Raw genomic sequence first — 7,758 nt, 5'->3', positions numbered from 1 at the left:
CAGAGACAGAGACAGACAGAGGGAATATTAAGCTAATTTTAAGTCAACATAGCCCTGCCTTGGGCCCGGGTTTACAGGCAGACCTGCGCTTGCCAGTGAGTGGGAACTTGCAGCCTTGACAGACTGAGCACAGGGACTAGGCACAGCAGAACGATTTGTTTTCCAGGAGTACACACAAAGTAAGATTTATGGGTCTGTACCTTTGATGACATTTCTTACACTGCTTCTGAGCTCTGGCAAATTAAAGGGACCCATGAATTCTTAGGGGTGTGTTTTTGTAATGAGGGAAAAGAGACAGAGCAATAAGAAGATAATTAAGGTAACAACTTGTGAAAAATTAAAGTGTTTCTGGCTTTCATTTTTGAATCTCTGAGCATAAACTCTGTAGCTGTTAATTTAATTGCTACTGTCCGCTGCATCCCCGAAGAATATTGGGGATTAATCACCTGGTTTGTTGCAACAAGAGATAAGGCCTGAGTGAATTGAAATTTTCCCCAGTTTAACCCTGTCACCCTCCTAATATGACATGATTAACATTTTTCAGTTAACAGTGTGTAATCATTCACCCGGCCCCGCGCTACTTGCTTTGGTCTTTTTGACAGAGTAGTGTTCTTTTTCAAGTTGTGGACCTCGAGTCATTCAAACACACCTCTGAAAGCTGGTAGTTCTGCTTGTGTGGGGCACGCCGCTCCATCTGATTTAGGCCACTGGAGTTGCCTTTCTCCAAAATGCATGAGAGAGAGAGAGAGAGAGAGAGAGAGGGAGGGAGAGAGAGAGAGAGAGAGAGAGAGAGAGAGAGAGAGAGAGAGAGAGGGAATGTACTTACCCATGTGTTAATGCTGTGTGGGTGCACACATGTGCGAAGGCGTGTGGAGCCAGAGAACAACCACAGGCACTGTTACTCTTCGTGTGCTGTCCATTGGAGTTTATTGTTGTTGTTGCTGCTGCTGCTGTGGTTCTATTTGCTTATACTGTGTGTATTTGTGTGTGTGTGGAGGACACATGCCAGGCTTCTGTGTGAGATCAGAGGACTGCATGAGGGGGCTCTTTCTATCTACCATGAGTCCGAGGCACTGGTCTCAGGTCATCAGGCTTGGTAACAGGATGGACTATGCACTGAGCATCTCACCTAAAATCCAAGATCACATTATTTATTTATTTACTTACTTACTTACTAATTATTTATTTGTGTATGTGTGCACAAGCCTGTGAGGTAGATCCCAGGAGATTTAAGCCAGGATATCAGGCTTGGCAGCAAATGCCTTTAACTGCTAATCATCTCCCTATGTCATTGAGTCCTGAATCTCATCTATTAGGCTAGTTGGCTGGCCGGCAAGCCATTGGGATCCACTTTTCTCTACCTATACATTGTTGTGATTATGAGATGCACCACCATGCCTGGGTTTTATACATGACATCCGGGGATTGAACTCAAGACCTCATGTCTATGCTATAGTCACTTTGCCAGCTGGGCTATCACTCTAGCCAAAGGTGGGAGTTTCTCTTTTTGCTGCTATTGTTTTGATTCAGATGAACTTCCTGAAAAGTATGGGACTGCTCAGTGAAGTCCAAAAACAGTACTTAGTGTCCTCAAAGCAGTGCTTATGGCTGAGCTGTATGAAACACCAAACACCTTCCAGATGAAAATGTCGGCAGCGGGGGATGCAGAGGGACTCTGATACGGAACTCTTATGCACAAAAACCAGTGCCCTCTCTGTTTATTGTATTCCAAAGAAATTAGGAAACAGGAATTGGAAGAAAAATGGGGTTCATTACACTTTCAACAAACCTGGGCACACAGAAGAAAGAAACCTAACTTCTCCCTGCCATGCACGTAGCCATCTGAAGTGAGCCAGTGCTGGAGACAGATGTAGATTGAACTGTGAGATGAGTTAGCTAGTACTTTCCTGGGAGAAAGAAGACCTGTGCCCAGAGTGATTCCATTCTCACTGTTTTTGTTTGATTGCTGTTTTTTTTTTTTTTTTCAGCTTTTTTTTTTAATTAAACTGTGGCCAGATGATAATGGACCTTAAATTTCCCCATTTTTTTAAAGAAAGAAGAATCAGGAGTTTGGGGGTCAGATCTCTATCCTTTGGGGTCTGGCAGAGAGCTAGGTCTGTGACTGTGACAGATGGTGAAGAAGCCTCTTGTGCCTTTCCTTCAGGTATGAACTTCAAGCTGCAAACTCCTGCTTGCCTGTTAAACACAGTTATTTTGCAAATGAAAAAAAGATCAGACAGCTGTAGGAAGGGACAGGAATGTCTCTTTAGATTATTGGCCTTCTGGCTGGGGCTTCAGGGTAAGATCTCAATTACAAAGTCGGAAGAACTTTCTTTGTGAGTGTGATGCATGTGTGGTTTTTGTAGTGGTGGTAATGGTGGTGGTGGTGGTGGTGGTGGTGGTGGTGGTGGTGGTGGTGGTGTGTGATACACACATGCTATATATAATGTATGGTATTATATATGTGTGCATTGCATGCACATGAGTTCACATGTCTGTATCTTCTCCTGTATACCCAAAGTCAGATATTCAGTGTCTTCCTCCATTACTTGCACTTTATTACTTTTGGACAGGATCTCTTACTGAAGCAGAAGCTTGTGATTTTAGCTGGACTGTCTGGCCATGAAACCCTTAGGATCTCCTGGTCTCTTTCCCCCAGTGCTAGGATAACAGGCAAACATACCCACGCCTGGCTTTTTATCTGGATGCTAGAGAGATGCTAGTGTTTCTGCTCAATGAGCCATCCTCCCCCCTTGCCCTTTCATTTGCAAGAAATTGAACTAAGATTAGTCCTTTTTGTAGTGTCCACATGGCAGCTAGTGGTCACAGTAGCTACACAAATAGAAAATGATTTTAATTTAAATGAAACTCATCACTCAGATTCAGCCAGGCTGCAATGCATGTAGTGTGTGGTCCTTTGTGCCTAATTGCCACCATATTGAATATGATGCACACAGAGTTTCCCTTAATAGGAAGTTCCACTTGGTGTTGCTAGATAAGATTACAGTGCTGAGTGTGCTACATTCTGATAGTGAATGTTCTCCCTGTACTCCAGGAATTAACTCGACAATGGATAATTCTTTCACATCCAAAATTCCACTATAGGCCTGGGCAGGAGGAGAAGTAGCTGGAGGGCTATGATAGGATCCTTTCTCTTTCCTTTTTTTGAGGGGGGAGGGGGTTTGGTTTTTCGAAACAGGGTTTCTCTGTGTAGCTTTGTGTCTTTCCTGGAACTCACTTGGTAGCCCAGGCTGGTCTTGAACTCACAGAGATCAGCCTGGTTCTGCCTCCCGAGTGCTGGGATTAAAGGCGTGCACCACCACCGCCTGGCCTTTTTCCTTCTTGTTCTGTTTGTGGGAACTGGTCATTACTGACTTACATTCCTATGGAATAATTAAGACTTCTGTGCTCTGTGGGTCAACTGAACACTATCCTCTTTACATCATGAAATAGGAGGGGTTTTTTTTCCTACCAATGAGAAGCTAAGGCTCAGAGAAGTTTGAGAATGTGCCCAAGATTGACTAGCTAAAGAATGATGGAGCAGCAGAACTGGTACACATGAAGCCAGCTGTACCAGTTCAATCTTTACTCAACTGTGTTGCTTTATTTGGTGAACAGAAGTCATCAGAGACTTTCAAAAACCCAATCTGGCTATCACCAGAAACACAAGAGAATCTCAGAATAGGGACAGCTGATTGTCTAGACCATTGTTGACACTATAACCCAAGGGACAAGCTATGAGGAAGACAGGCAAACAGCAGAGTAAAAATTCCACTGCAGTGACCTAGACTGGAAGCTCATCAATAACCAGCAATACTGTTCAGTTCATCTTCTAGCTAATGTCTATTAATACCTGCTGCTTGTTGAATGCAGTGCTGAATGGTTAGCTGGATGTGTAATACCCAATGCTTCTCTCAGAACATCCTAGTGAGGTAGCTTCTGTTTTCCTGGTCAACTGTGAGGGGGGGAAGGTAGAGAGAGGATCAGTAATGTGCTATTCCAATTGCATTTCTGTATCTGTGATAAAGCACCCTGCCTAAAAGCAACTTAGGAGAAAGACAAGTTGATTTTGTCTTACAGTTCCAGACTACAGTCAAACGTTGTGAGAAAGTTAAGACAGGAACTTCAGACCTCTAGTCATTTCATATCCATAGTGAAAGGAAGAGAGAACAAACACATACTTGCTCACATGTTTGCTTATGTTGCTCAGTGTAACTTCTCCCACTATCACACAGTTCAGTAGCCCCTACCTAGGGAATGGTTTCACTCCCGGTGGGCTGAGTTTTCCTACATTAATTAACTGAAGACAATCCCTCATAGATATGCCCATAGGCCAACAAGATGTGGATACCTCTCACTGAGCCCCTCTTCACAGGTAATTCTATGTTACATTGAGTTGACAAAACTAACCATCACACTTTCCCAAGGTTGCACAACAGAAGTTTTATCTCAGTCTTGATTTTTTTAAAAAAAGAGTCTTTAGAAAGAAGGGAGACTCAGAGGTCTGAAGCATTGCCATGGAGGAAATGAGAGTGCTGTGGACACTAGATGGGTAATCAGGTAATGCAGATGTTGAGCTTGGGTTTGAAGAGTAGACTGGAGAAGGAAGGCATAGAGGTGAACCTCTGGAATGAAGAGAGTAACTGGGTAGTCGAGAGAGAGGTTGAGAATATAAAGGGCTGCAGCAAGACATCTCTGACACTATTACAGTGCTCAGGGCCAAGGCTGCTTTTAGTCTGGTGGAAAGCTTGGCTTCGCCACTCTGTCATGTGTACAGGTTACATCATTTTTCTGGGACATTTTCTTATTGGCAACACACAGGCAAGGATGTCCAATGTCTCTAACTCTTGTAATGATTAAAAAGGAAAAAGAATAAGAATCTATATGCTCTATATCATTTCTAAGCAAGATTAATTTGAATTTGGTACTTATGGACACTTCTATTTCCCAGTCAGGGACCCCTTGAGAGACAGAGGGAGGAGACTATGTATATCACCAGAGACTGGACTTAGGTTTGCAAGCCACTTTTCTGAGAATCAAATACTTTGTTCAGTTTTGTTGTTTGTTTGTTTGTTTGTTTTGCATTGCTGAATTGCCCAACATTTTATGCATGCTAGGCAAGCAATTTACCACAGAGGCACATCGCAATCATTTAACCACTTAGTTGACACTGGGACTTTGTACCTGCACTCCCCCTCCCTCCAAGTTTCTGCTGCTGACTAAATTTACAGACTTTTATTCTCTTATTAGTAACTGGAATCTCTTGTATAGCCTAAAGAAAGTTAATCTCTTTCTTCTTCTCTTTCTTCTTCTCTCTCCATTCTTCATCTCTCCCCCCACTTTTTTTTCTTTCCTCCTTCTCTCCTTCCCTCCTTTCTTCTCATTCTCTGAATAACAGATTCCTTCACACTTTTACCAGCTGTTTTAAAGGCCACCTCTTTTCACTTAGCCTTTTCCTTGTCACCTTGTCTGACCATTCTATCTTCATACCTACTCTCCCGCATCACAACTCTATACTACAGACATTCTTCATTTTTATATGTCCCTTACTGTGTGTGTGTGTGTGTGTGTGTGTGTGTGTGTGTGTGTTGCTATATTATCTACCTTCCTAAATAGGTGGTTCTAGAAGGTGTATGTATACTCCTGTGGGAGTGAGAATCCATGTAGCAAACTAGAAATTAACCCAGAAGGTTTGAGACAGATACTTTAAAGGACAGCAGTAGAGAAGCCCATGAAAGACTTGGGATATTAAAGTAGAAGGGAAAGTACTGGGGGTGGGGAGTTAGGTAGGGATGGTGGGGGAGGATGAATGGAGCAGAGTGGGAAGGGGTGGGTCAACTAAAACTCAGTATGTGTGGAAATGTCAGAAGGAACACTACTGTTTTGTAAGCTAATTGTTTTGTTTTAAAGAGGCTAAAAGTTGTGAATGAATGCATGAACTTATTTGAAAGCACCATGTTTATTTTTCATGAATGAATGAATGAACTTGTTCCCACTCCTATGCCAATTTGTTGGTAGTATCTGAATCAATGTCTCCTATCTTAAAACACTTAAAGCACAAATTCTCAGTGATAACTTGTACAAGAATTATTGGATTGGGAGTGGGAGGACCAAGAGATGACTCAGATATTACTTATAGAGAATGTGGCATGATGCTGCCCAGTGCCTTGTGTGTTTTATTTTATTTTATTTGCATTTTCATACCTGGCTTCCAGGCCCCTCTTCTACTATGAATTTTCCATGAGCAGAGTCCTGTGAAGTTCTTTTGTGAAATGATTCCATAGGAAATTGCCATTTCATGCTTGGCTTCCAAGGCTCAGATCCCAAGGTAGGAGTGGGAGAGAAAAGGAGGGTGTGAGGATGAAGCTCAGTTGGAAGTCAAACTCAGAGGAAGCCTCCTCCCTCCAGAGCTTTGCCAGGAAGCCACCCTCAGCAGACCCCGGGAACTCCGGGTGGTTTGTGAGCCAGCTATGAGTCATCTCACTCAAGGAGGCTCCGGATGTCTCTGAATGGTGTGTCTAGACTTACAGTCTGCTGGGGAGGGAGTAGGAGGATCCTGAGAGAAGACCAGGAAATGATGGGTGGGTGTTGGTGCTGGGCTCAGATTACTTTCTGTCCTTCATATCTGAGAGACTCAGAGAGTTAATTCCAGGTCATCTACTCTGATGTTTATTGGCTCCACAGAGCCCACAGATGCCAGACACAGAACTTGGTTCTGTGAATACAAAGATGACCAGGACTGACTAGAGCTCTTCTCTGATGAGCCTCAGAATGCTGCTCAGGAGAGCTAGTTTACCTTGTCATGCAAGAATTTAATGAAAATGATGGCGGGTGTTATAAAGGTACATATGCAGGCATCTGTGAAATCATAAGGCATAGGAATTGGACTTTGTTAGAGGGAGCTCTTGATGGTTTATTTTCTTCTTGCTTGTTTAGTTCTGCTTTGACAGCTTCATATCTACAGATAATGAATTCCAATGGCTCTCAGGCCATTTCCTCTCTGACACCCCTTCACTTCCCTCGACACCTTCCCTCCTTCCGAGAAGTCCTCTCTGATTTTCATGCCCTTCCTTTCTTTTGGGTGACCCACTGAGTTTAGTTAGGCTTGCCTGCATTCACACGGGTGGGAGGTCATGTACTGCACCATGGGAGGTCATAGACTGCATCTTTCCCAGCCCTGACTAAGTCCCAAGAGTCAACATCTCAGGGAAGAGTAGAGCTCATGCATTCTTCCCCACTTGTGATACAGTATTTGAGGCTCCTGCTAGTTCTGATCATGTGTATGAACTTTATGATTACAACAGGCAGCTCATGCTCGGAAGTCCTTTGGTGGAATGCCTCCATACCTCCTAGCTCTTACATTGTTTCTGCTCCCTTTTCCATGATATTTTCTGAATCTATTAGGAGGTGGTATCAATGTCCTGTTTAGGACCAGGGCCAAGCATCACTTATTTTTTTCTTCCAGTTCAGGCCTGGTAAAGGAGTGGTGGTAGACAGGCCAACATCATTCTTCCTTAAAATGAGTTAAAATAATCTGACCTTGGCATTCCCATGTGATTGGTCTTTACAAGAACAAAATACACAAGATGTGTTTCTGAGCTTCTGTTGTCTCTGAATCCTCCTTTCTTCTGCTTTGTCATCTAATTCATGGGTAAATGAGTCAGTCTCTGTCTCTCACAGTCTCTGTCTTCTGACTCTGTCTCTGTTTCTCTGTCTCTGTCTCTCTCATCATCATCAGCCTGATCAGAGCCACTATTT

The sequence above is a fragment of the Peromyscus eremicus genome, chromosome 8a, assembly GCF_949786415.1.
Source record: "Peromyscus eremicus chromosome 8a, PerEre_H2_v1, whole genome shotgun sequence".
In the NCBI taxonomy this organism is placed as follows: Eukaryota; Metazoa; Chordata; class Mammalia; order Rodentia; family Cricetidae; genus Peromyscus; species Peromyscus eremicus.
This window is presented reverse-complemented; position numbering follows the sequence as displayed.